The sequence below is a fragment of the Pelophylax lessonae genome, assembly GCF_965119305.1.
Source record: "Pelophylax lessonae genome assembly, chromosome: 9".
NCBI classification, from domain to species: Eukaryota; Metazoa; Chordata; class Amphibia; order Anura; family Ranidae; genus Pelophylax; species Pelophylax lessonae.
Window position 1 is genome coordinate 224,568,305 of NC_138776.1, and position 12,592 is coordinate 224,580,896.

Here is a 12,592-nt window from a genome sequence, read left to right on the forward strand (position 1 = left end):
ACATAGGCTGTAGCGCGGATGGGAGGAAGTTAAGGTGCTTAAGCTAGGACACAAAAGGTAACACATGCCTTATTTAAAAATGGAACCAGAGACGACTTTTCGAAGGAACGACTGGCAGGGCCGAGGCACCACTTTATCTCCGTGAATCACCAAATAAGGTGGACAAGACAAACTGCCAGCTCCGACACCCTACGTGCAGAAGTAAAATCCACCAAAAAGACCACCTTCTGGGACATGTAAGCAGAGGAATCTCATGAATATTATCCAACAGCGGTTACTGAAGAACCGACAGCACCAAGATGAGATCCCACGAGGGCAATGGAAACTAGCAATTGACCGATATTGTTTTTTCGTTGCCGATACTTTTCTCATCCCGTATTGGTCGATATTTTCGTACATTTAAAAAAAACATTTTTTTTTATTATTTATTTATTTTTTTTTTTTATTTGTTTTACTTGACAGGCAACTCTTGTGGAGGGATCTGGGGGTCTAAAAGACCCCAAACCCCTCCTCTGCACTTAAAAGCATTCAAAACGCCAAGTTTGGCTGTTTTGAATGCTGTCATTTTTTTTAATCTGTGGTGCCAGTATCCGGAAGTGATGTCATGACATCACTTCCGGGTTTTTGCATGGAATGCGGCTTTGATTGGGTCTTCCAGTACATGCACTCGCCCCCTTTTATTGGTCAGCTGCCTCTCCACAACTCTTCCCTCACAAATGCACTTTGAAGTGGCCATTCTGGGGCTGGAGATATGACCAGTAAATGCCCCCACCCTGGCATACTGGAAAAGATCTCCATAAAACTGCTACAGATCGCCATATACTTGTGCATATCACGCTATACTGGTGCAGATCTCCATAAACTGGTGTCGATCACCCCTTCTAGAACTCTAGGTTGGTGTATGTGTTGATCGCCTCATGTAGTCCTGCCCCCCAGCCTTGTTTTGTCAGATAGTGGAGGTTGTAACATGTGACAGGTAGTGGGGGTTGTCACCAGCGCATGCAGAGGCCAGCAGAGGACTTGCATAGCATTGCATGCTGATCCCTATACAGCTAGGTAGGTATCAGTGTCCATCTCCTCCCATCTCCCCGTACACACACTCCACTCCCATCCCCGCTCACCTTCCTCTCCGTCCCACTGTAGCATGAAGATAGGTATCCCCTCCCTCTCCGTACCGAGTCTCCCAGTGGGACGGGAGACCCGGGCGAGGAGGGGGGGACGTCAGACCCAGACCACTCTAGTCATCAACACCTGGCTTCCGACAGCCAAGCCGTAAAAGCTAGCGACCCTAAGGCAAGATGGAAGATTGGCCCTTGAGCCAACAGATCTCTTCTAAAAAGGAAGTCTCCAAGGAGCATCGGCAACCAACCGTGTATCAGATCTGCATACCAAAACCAGCTAGGTCAGTCTGGAACCACCAGGATGGCCGTAATCCTTTCTGCCTTGAGTATACGCAGGAGTCTTGGCAGAAGTTATAGAAAGAGGAAAGACGTATATCAGACAATACTGGTCCCAAAAGAGCCACCAGTACGTCTGTGGAGTGGGCCAGAGGATCCTAAGACCGTGTCACAAACCCAAGCACTTTCCTGTTGAAACGAGAAGCCATCAGGACCACCTTGGGAGTTGCCCACTGGAGACACAACTGATGACCAGTTTATTAACTCCCAGAGTCCAGACCCGCTGAGCACAATCAGTGCCAAAAAACACCATCCCACTTGGACAGGCTGGCATACGTGGTAACCACCGCCCTGTACAGGGGAAGGAAGAAAGATTTACCTGTCGAAACACCAGGGAGCGAAGCCACCCTGTCAGGGACCCTCTCGTAACCTGGCTCAACCAGATCAGATTGTCTAGACACTAGATTCTTGCCACACATGTCGAGAATCTCTCTTTGCAGATGTCTCGTGTGGACATCGTCCCATGGGAGGAACATCCTGGCTGAGGCTGAGTGCAGAACAGACCCAGATAGTCCAACTAGGTGGCAAAACCATAGCCAATACCACGGAAAATAGATTTCCAACCAAACCCCTGCAGAGCCCCCATAGTAGTCACCCGGTTGCCCTTCAGAGCAGTCGGAGACTTTGCTTGCAGAACACAATCATCCAGTTCCTTCCAGTATCGCAATCCCCGCTGGCACAACAATACCAACACCAGGGCCAGCACTAGCGAAAAAACCAGAGCAGTCGATGTGAGACCTCTTGATAATGCTCCTCGCCCACGGCAAGCGGAGGAAATGCAGAAGACCGATGTATCTCGGATTATGAAGGTAAACGTCCTTAATATCGATAGAGGCCAAAAGATCCACCTGATGTAGGGTTGCCACTATCGCACGAATAGACTATTCGAAACGTCTGTATCCGCACAAGGCAGTTCAGAGCTTGAGGTCCAAAATTGGACATATCTTGCTTTTCTTTAAGCCTACAGCACCTGGTAATCCCAGGCAGTCTCCCACCCAAGTACTAACCAGGCCCGACCCTGCTTAGCTTCTGTGATCAGATGAGATCGGGTGCATTCAGGGTGGTGTGGCCGTAGGCTCCTAGGACCTGCAAACATGAAACAAACGTTCCGATTCTGAGACTGGAACAATCACCGTTTGTAGTAGCAAGGCTTGCACCGCCATGAAAAAACCTCACAGGCGGCCTGGGAAAAAAGAAGGTTGAAAGGAAAGAACCTCTCTTCAGGAGAAGACCAAAAACTCGATCTTGTAGCCAGACCGGAACAGCTCGTCACTTGTCAGGCAGGCAGACAGGCACTTGTCTTGAAACTGGGAGATCCACGGGTCCGGAAAAAGCAAAGATGCCCTCCCCCATCCCAGATACGGATGAGAGCGCCCCTTCAGGCAGAAGGGGGTTTTTATTTGCAGGTCTGGAAGGCCCCATCGGCATACCAGACCAAGCCCTCATGGAACCTCCGGAGGAGACCTTTCCAGGGGGGCTCAGAACAGACTATTCCCAAGGGAAGATCACATAAGACCATCTGGAAAGTCTGGTCCGCAGACCAGCATTTTAGCCATATTGTGCGCCGAAGGATCATTGTTGTCACAGACAGCCCAGAGAGGAGCTGCATCCAGAGAGGCATCACAGACTAACTGCAAACCCTGAAATAACTAGTCCTCCAACTACGCGAAAGCAGGAGGAATCTGTTCCCCCCTCCAGATCCTGGCACAAAAGCATGCCCATTTGGGAAAGTCAGGGACACCATGCTAGTGATTGACCAATACAGGTTTTTTCATTGCCAGTATCGGCCAATATTTTCTTACATTAAAAAAAAATAAAAATTTTAAAACTTCACAGGTACTCTTGTGGAGGGATCTGGGGGGTCTAAAAGACCCCAAACCCCTCCTATGCACTTAAAAGCATTCAAAACGCCAAGTTTGGCTGTTTTGAATGCTGTCTTTTTTTTTTTTTTAAATCTGGCGCCAGTACCCAGAAGTGATGTCATGACCCCTCCCAGCTCCTTGTAATGACAGCCGAAATGCTTCTCAGCCGCATCGGCTGTCATTGCAAGACAGCCGACCGTCGGCTATGGATGCCGGTACTGGGGTGATGCCTCTAGCTGCGGGCATCACTCTGGTACAAGCACTTTCCTGAAAAATCGGCAATATCGGTAACCTCCGGTGCTGATTCCGATATATCAGGGAAAGTGCATATCGGCCCTCGATATATCAGCTTTGCCGATAATCGGTCGATCCCTACACCATGCACTGGAATGAACACCGGCCTAAGGACCAAAGCAGCCACAGAAGACGTGACGGACCAAAGTCTCGGCTCTCCCGTCAAAAGGATCTTTTAAAAACCGGAAACTCCTCCACCGAAAATAGGACAGAATTATTCAGCCTGGAGATGCGAGGATCCTCCACAGGTGGGACTGCTCACGTACTCAGCAGAGACTATTCAAGGGATACCACCTATCGAAACTCATAGGCACCGCCATATTGCGTTTAGAACAACTCCACTGACTCGCGACAATTTTGGCACAGTAGGGGGGAAAAGGGAGTAACTCTGCCACTTTTAGGGGATCTGTGGGTCCCGAGGGAACCAGCGCCCCCCAGGTTTTAAGTTTCCGCACCGATACAATCAGTGCATCCACCGGCACCCTTGCATGTGTAGTAAAAGTGGAATCCTCCTCACCGCAGTGCACCCGAAGTGCATGGACGATGACACAGTAGAGTCGCTATATGCTAAGCTCAATCTGAGAACATAACAAGCAGGGGAGGTTGCCGACTACAGTCCCGCAAGGATACGCCAACGAAAAGTCCACAAAAGGACCACCTATTAGACCCAAGGGTCGCCCACTATAAAAGGTTTAAAAGGACATAGCCCCCTAGAAAGGGGAAGAGGGGGCCCACCGAGACGCAGATGCGCAGGCAAAGTACCCCCACACAACAATGGCTGCTTCACTTCTCTAAAAAAAAAAAAAAAGCGGACGCTCTGTAGTGCTGATTTTTTTTTTTTTTTTTTTTTAATAGACTTTTTAAAAATTGCATTTAGATTTAATGGCAGTGTTGCTGTGCTTGCACTAAAATGTATGCCTGCATCAATTTTACCACAACACTCACCAACAGGGCAGGGGTTAGAAATAGTAGAGTTTCGCAGTACGTAACAAGTATATAATGCAAGACCCCCTTTGAAAAGAAGGTAGTTTGGAAATACAGGGGGTCGGTAGTAACACAGATTGATTTACTAAAACTTGAGAGTTTAAAATCTGGTGCAGCTCTGCATAGAAACCAATTAGCTTTCAGGTTTTATGGTCATAGCCTAAATAAACAAGCTGAAGTTAGAAGGTGATTGGCTACCATGTACAATTGCACCAGATTTTGCATGCTTCAGTTTAAGGCTGGGTTCACATTTGACATGAAAGTTGCACGATTGTCGATCCGACTTCCATGCGACTTTATTGAACGGGATTCGATTATGATCCAACTTTGAGATGAGTGCAACTTGGGTCTTGAGGAGAAACTCCACGTCAAAATCCATACCAGACCCTTCTTTGACCCTTTTCCTGCAGCCTGGGAGGCCAGGAAAGGGAGGGGGGAGGGGGGTGGACAGACAAAGCCCCCTCCCGAACCATACCAGGCCAAATGCCCTCAACTTGGGGGGGGGGGGTGCTTCAGAGCTCCCCCACCCTAAAGCACCTTGTTCCCTTGTTGATGAGGACATGGGTCTCTTCCCTTCTCCAGATCCCCCCTCCCCATGTGAATGAGTACGATACCATTTACCCCAAAAACAGTGCAGTGTAAGAAAAACAGGAGGCAGTTTTTGACAAGTCCTTTATTAGAAATGAATAATGTCCCCTGTGGCAACTACAATGTCAATCACAATGGCCACCCCCCGCCCCGATTAAAAAAAAAAAAAAAAATCTTCTGGCGTTCTGGCAGCGCCGGTGTCTGACAGTTCTTATAGAAATATGGGGCGTAGCGATGTGGGGACGTCACCTGAAGAACTCGCCCCTTTTTATGTCACCGCCCCGGGCATGAGGGGCCTGTGATGTCACAAGAGGCGGGGTCACTGCATAGCCACGCCCCATAGTTATATATGAAAATCGGTACAGCGGCAGCCATAGTGATTGACGCTGGAGCTACCACAAAGGACATTTTCATTTTTAATAAAAGGACTTGTCAAAACTGCCTTCTGTTTTTCTTACACTACACTTTTTTTTTTGGCCGAATACTCATTCGCATTGGGGGGAGGCAATAAATTTTACATTGCCTCTGAGTACATGTCGCATGTCACAAGTCGGATCAGTTAAGATTCAATAAGCTGAAATCGGACCCAAGTCGGACCAAAGTAGTGCAGGAACCTTTACAAAAGTTGGACCGCCAAGACAGAGCAGTTAGGACGGTTATCATAGGGAAACAGATTTTTACATGTCATGCGACATGTGCTCTCAGAGTCTAATCGCTTGCTGTACGAGTGTGAACCGGGCCTTAGTATATCTCCCTAAGCTGCAAAGGCAACTATATGAGGGTTTACAAAATTATCCCGTCACATTTTGGAGGGCAGTTCTACAGCGGTTGCAGTGTAGCGGTAAAGACTTTCAGGGGTATATCAGGCAGTGAGGAGGTAACAATGCCTCCTCTTGGCCAGTAAAATACTCTCAAAAAAGTGACCCACCTGATGATCACTCTTTAGAGGGCTAAACAAATATAAACAAGCTCTTAGGGTCTATTCACTCTATATTGTGCAGCTGTGTGTTTTTTGCAAGTTGGCACACTACACACAGAGTAGCCTACTCAGTAGCCTACTCATTTCAACAGACTGCCTTATGCATGGGCAAAGTAGCTCATTCACCGTTTAGGGCAGGAGTACTCAAATATAAAATTGAAAGGTCCACTTACAAATTTTTCATTCAGTCCGAGGTCCGGAAAAGTGACCGTCAAAAGATTTCCCATTGAGGCCAATGTTAAAAATCGGGAGTACTGCCATACCAAGCTGTCCATAGTAGCAAATGTACGTAAATGCCTCTGTACTGCACCTCTTCCCAACTGCTACAACCTCTGCAACACACACACCTCTCCTCATCTTCCCCAAAGGTGCCCAATCTTCCACATGATTACCTTTCTAAAATACCTTTCTGTTGCTCGTTGCCATATCTTCCTTCTCCTTCTTCCCTATGCACGTGTTGCTTGACACAGGGGGCAGGTCTGGGTAGCAGCCCCGCCCATTCCTGACATCACAGCTTGAATTGGATAGGAGCAGTCTCTCATTGTGGCTACACAGTGCCCCGAGTAGATGTCTCTTAACCGCCTGCCGCCGAAGCCTGGCTTCCCTCAGCTCCATGTGTCCACAGACTACTACGGGGGGACTACAACTCCCGGAATGCAGCACGGCGGGGGTGCTTAGGCGCGAGGAGGAATAAGTTCCTCCTCCGCTGTGAATGCTGGGTGACGGGCATGTGACGTCACTGGTTGCTAGACGCCGACGGCCGGTGATCTAGCAACCAGTGATAAAAAGGAATAGGCAGCTTCAGCATAGACCGCCGCGGTCAAGATCAAGCACGTCTGAGTCCAGACGCCGCCATGAGTCCGCCTATTGAGGACCCGGGGTTTAGGGCATCTTGCATCTAGCTGTCACATTTGGGGTGCAATCAAAGTGGAAATCCAGGCTAACACTAACTATGCTTAAAAATGTTCCTACCTCTCCTCCTGCCAACGTGTACTAAAAAAAAACAAGTGTGTATTTTTAGTCCACTCCAGTCGCGCGATCCCGCAGTTACAGCTTCCCTATGTCAGTGAGCAGTAGCTACAGGGAAGAAGAGGGAGCGGCAGCAATGGCTGGGACATGGGAGCCTATAAGCATTGTCATGGCTCCTGGAATTCCCAGCTGTTGTCAAGCTCTCCCCTGCAGCTGCACATCACTGACAAAGGGGAAATGTGAATGGACTAAAAACAGGTAAGTGTACACATCTTTTTACACAGGTTAGGCAGGATAGGTGGCGGGGGGGGGGGGGGGACATTTTTAAGCATAGCTAGTGTTAAGCTGGAATTCCACTTGAAGAGAAGGCAATGTTCGTTCATTTACTGTCATAATGTAAATGGTGCCTTACTTTGGAGAGATTTCCTTTCACCTATTATGTCTTTGGGACAGAAAGTGAAGGGTAAGCTAGAACGGGAGTCAACAAACTAAAAAAGAACGCCAAAGCTTTTTTTGGCCCTCCATTTCCTATGCATCACAGAAGCGCAGTTTGTTCTGCACTCCTGTATCCGATTTGCAGTCGATAGCGGGCTAAAGCCTGCTGACAACTGACGTCACTCAACTGTTCCAGGCTCTGGATCAATCCTGACTAATGCCCCGTACAGATTATCTGAAGACTTTTGTCTGCAGACTTACCAAAACTAGGGATGCACCGAAATGAAAATTTTGGGCCGAAACCGAAAATGCAGGATGCCCTTGGCCGAAAACCGAAAATGACTTTTTCCCCCAAAAAAATTTGAAATGGATAGAACAGGGACATAAACCAAAAACAGGCAGCGACGTACACCTACACCTGTCGCTGCCACCCTGTCACAGTATATGTACTGTGATGGGTTGGCAAGAGGTTAATTTAATTACCAATGGTATTTGTATTATGAGGCATGAGGGGTTAATGTATTGTCACTGCTGGTCACTCATCTATTAGTGACTGACCAGTGGCAGGTAATTAACCCCTTTGTGCTGCATTAGTGCAACCAGTGTTAATTAACACTGACACTGGTTGCACTAATGCAGCACAAAAGGGGTTAATTAACTGCCACTGGTCAGTCACTAATAGATGAGTGACCAGCAGTGACAATACATTAACCCCTCATGCCTCATAATACTAATAGCATTGGTAAGCTGCCTCAGCTCCCCTCCCCCCTCCCCCACTGCCTCAGCGTCCTCCTCCTCGGGTGTCCTCTCCTGCATTCAAAAGTCCCGCCTCTGGCCGGCGGCACCGCCTCTCAATGATGTCCCTACTACTCTGTGTGTACCAGGCGGGGGGGCGGGCGGAGCGGCCGCTATTAGCTGTGACTATGTGAGAGCTTCTCTTCCTTGTCAGCGGAGATACGTGCCTGTCAGGGAAGTGAAACTCTCACATAGTCACAGCTAATAGCGGCCGCTCCGCCCGCCCCCCCGCCCGGTGTCAGCTCAGTTCAGTTCTCATTCATACATAGACGTGAGGAGCTGACAGTGAAGGATCACAATAGTTCTCTCTATAGCGGCCGCTCTCCCCGCCCCCCGCCTAGTATGTCCATTCATAATGCACAGAGTAGTAGGGACATTATTAAGAGGCGGACGGCCGGCCAGAGGCGGGACTTTTGAAACCTGCCCTGCGCTGCGCTGCGCCCTCCTCCTTCCCCACGGCGGCCATTTTTATTTTCGGCACTGTTAACCCATTATCGGCCGAAATGAGAGAGGCTCATTTTCGGCCGATAATTTCGGTGGCCGAAATTTCGGTGCATCCCTAACCAAAACCATATAATATGAGGTCAAACCTAAACACTTTCAATTTGTATGCAATCCGGCAGGCCCTTGCACTACATAGAAAAGGTAGATCTGAAGACAAAAGTCTTCAGATAATCTGCACGTGTGTACGGGGCATGAAGTGCACAGCTGAAAGCCTGAGCCAGCTGCTTCCACACCCTGCACAGCCCAGTGCTCCAGTGAGTGCTGGAGGGGAAGAGCAGAGACCGTTGACTGACAGTAACCAGCTCTCTGCTCAAAGCAAAGGGAAGAACTGAGCAACCAGCAGTCTTTGAAAGCTCAGTTCTCAGTACAGAGTCAGCAGGGTACCAATGCTGTACTCCCCCTAAACTTCTCTTTTAACCATTTATCACAAAAAAAAAAAAAAAATTTCCTGTATGTCCTTGGGTTTCAGTGGTTATACTGGGACGATGCCTGCACCTACAGGCATCATCCTGGTACCATTCTTTTTAGCCAGTGATTCTCTTTAATGTAGAAGTGATCTGAGTGGCTAATTAGCCACTTGATTAGTGCTGAAGGTGGTTGTTGCTCATCCCTTGTGATGGCAATAAAATCAGTACAAAAAAAAAAATAAATAAAAAAACTTAAAGCGCCCTGTCCCACTGTGCAAATGCAGGCGCATTTGTAAAACAGAGACCTCATGTGAAAGTCATTTAACAAGTCAAAAATGGAGGAGAACTTTAAAGTGGAAGTAAACTCCTCAAAATGTTTTTTCTCTTTTTTCCTTCCCTGCAAAGTAAATGCATAATGTGCTAGTATGCATCGCATACTAGCACATTATGTGACACTTACCTCCAACGAAGCCTACGCTGCTGGCCGCATCCATGTTCACCCGTCTTCTTCCGGGTCTGCGGACACCGGCAGTATTACTGGCTGAAGCCGCGTAATGTCACTCCCGCGCATGCGCGCGGGAGCCGCCAGTCACGGCACTGGGCTCTGAAGAAACAGCACGGTTGGCCGTTTCTTCAGAGCGCATGTGCCGATTACGTCATCGGCTGCATGCACTGCAAATATCTCCTAAACTCCTGCCAATCAGTGCCCATAGTGCTGCTAATCAGTGCTCATCAGTGCCTGCTCATCAAGGCACTGACTGGCAGCACTATAGGTACCAGCCCATCAGTGCAGGAGAAAAATAAATTTTCAAAATTTACTGTCTTTTCTTTTTTTTTTGTAAGAAAAACTCAGCGGTGATTAAATACCACCAAATGAAAACTCTATTTGAGTGAAAAAATTATAAAAATTTCATATGGGTACAGTCTAGCATGATTGTGCAATTGTCATTCAAAGTGTGAGAGGGCTGAAAGCTGAAAATTAGCCTGGGCAGGAAGGGGGTGAAAGTGCACTGTATTGAAGTGGTTAAATGAATGTTTTTTTTTTTTTGTTTTTTAAAAAAAACTGCAATTTTAAAAACTGCTGTGCAAATACCATGTGAAATAAAAAATTGCAACACCCACCATTTTATTCTATAGGGTCTCTGCTAAAAAAAAAAAAAATACATATGTTTGGGGGTTCCAAGTAATTTTTACATGTAGAAGTGAAGTTTTAGAATAGGCTTAGGAAGGAGGTAAATATAAGCCATTTAAAAAAAAAAAAATTTGGAATTAAAAACATCTGTTTATTGCGGTCTCTGTCCGCTTTAAAGCGGAGTTCCACCCATTTTTTTTTTTTTAAAGTCAGCAGCTACAAAAATTGTAGCTGCTGACTCTTAATAAAACACACACTCACCTGTCCCACGGTCTAGTGATGCGGCCGACAGGAGCCTCGGTTCTCCCTCTCTTCTCCGCGCAGCGCCAGCATCTCTAGTGTGTGTACCCGGCTGTGACAGCTTGCGGCTTCACGGCTGGGTGTGCACTGTGCGAATCGCGCTGCGCGTCCTGAGTGGACGGGCAACTTTCTGGAACCTGTGATGTGTCCCAGAAGATTGGAGGGAGGGAGAGGGGAGGAGAACTGTCACATCTAGGTACCCGCTCCCCCCCTCCCACAAAAACAAATGACATGCCAGGGGGTCAGGAGGTCTTAATGTGGAAGTTCCATTTTTGGGTGGAACTCTGCTTTAACATCTCTTAGCCGTTTACCGCCGTCACTTTCCCCATAGTGAACCAGAACAGGAATAGATAAGACTTGTTCCGATGGGGACACTAGTTCTGGTGACAACCAGAAATCCCCCTACTTTGGGGAGAATTCCCACCATTCATGTTTTAACTATGGGGCAGGAAGGAAAGAAAAAATTTGCGAAACGGGATTGCAAGTGGTAAACTGACTGATACCCTATCCAAAATGGGAAGAAAACAAGTTTTGCCTTTACTTTTACATTAAGCCTTTAGATAGGCTTTCAATTTTGACTTGTCCCATACTTTCCCTACATGCAATATATGCAATCACCTCCTACATGCAAGCGAAGTCTGATTTAGGTAACTAACCGCTGGACATCAAAGCACAAAACACATTCATGATCTGACAAAACCGTGCATGTAGCGGGGCTTACTACTTCGGTTGAAGTTTTAACAGGCCAATTACAAAGCTTCACCAACCTACAGACAGACGACTGTTCAGTGCTAGCTGACTTCTACAGGCCTATCAACACACCCTGCGCGGCTGCCAAACATGACTATTCAACGAATAAACCACGAACAGACACAAAGAACATGCTCTACATACGGTGTTGTCTGGATCTCTTCCTGACGTCAAGCCGAATTCAGTGACGTCCAACGCAGTCACAAAACCCAATTCTGCCGCCTGAACCGAAACCGCCCTACCAGGCCCTGGTACTGACGTCACCAATCGTCTGCCATTCGGCTTACGCGAAAGAAAAAATTCTAGGAGAAGCCAATCAGTTTGTACCTTGTACAATTAGAGGAAGAAGGAGGTGGTATGCACGTCACATTGCTGAGATTGCGGGAGGGGTGGGGTAATAGACCTTGTGGAGGAGAATGATAGGTAAAGACCATATAAGGAAGAATAATTGTCAAGTCACTCGTTTTACAGAGCTATAGTTAATATAGTGTTTCAGACAGTTCCAGCTTGTTTGAAGGGAGTAGTGTGTAGGCCACGTTACTGGTTATGTGAACTCCAAGTGCGGACGGGTACACCTATACGTGCAATGAAAAGCATGCCTTTTTCAATGTCGGGAATACCTGCCGCAATTTTCAAACCCTTCAAGCTCGCCTTAACACTATGTACGACAAAACCGCTAATGTGTGTCATTCATAAGCCTGTTTGTGTGCGTTTTTTTCTTTCTATTGTAATTTCCAACATATTGTTTTTGATGGAGTGGTGTACCTTTGCTTGGCCCCAGGGCCGATGCAAGGATTTTTGTCTACTTAAAGCGGAGTTTCGGGCACAAAATCGACATTTTTTTTGTGCCCGTCCGCTAGTTCTGCATCACCTGAAAAGAAATTGGATAGTTAGGTTTTTTTTTTTTTTAAACTCACCTTGTAATTGAAGATCGTAAATACTCACCTCAGGGTACTTCCTCCCTCAGCGCCGCGGCTCCGCTGTCACTTCCTGTCTCGCGATGATTCCTGGGAGCTGAACCTCATCGCTCCCAGGAATCAATGCGACTGCACCGGCCCCGCTAATCACTTCCGGGCGACGCCGCATTCCCCTGCTAAACAGCTTCTGGGCATGCTATAAACAAAAAAAGAGCGACA

The 12,592-nt window shown here is 47.5% G+C and overlaps 1 protein-coding gene across 5 annotated transcripts in view; it reads right to left on the bottom strand.

The window, feature by feature from the left end:
- The window catches only part of LOC309562497 (catenin delta-1-like), a 707,773-nt gene extending 696,035 nt beyond the window's left edge, over positions 1–11,738 (bottom strand). For 4 of the 5 annotated variants that reach the window (XM_082266730.1, XM_082266729.1, XM_082266728.1 and 1 more), the window contains exon 1: positions 11,601–11,738. The gene's annotated coding sequence lies outside the window, so the exon portion shown is untranslated. The remainder of the gene's footprint in view (positions 1–11,600) is intronic. The other variant, XM_082266731.1, reaches the window with a different exon arrangement.
- Positions 11,739–12,592: the final 854 nt, after the last annotated feature.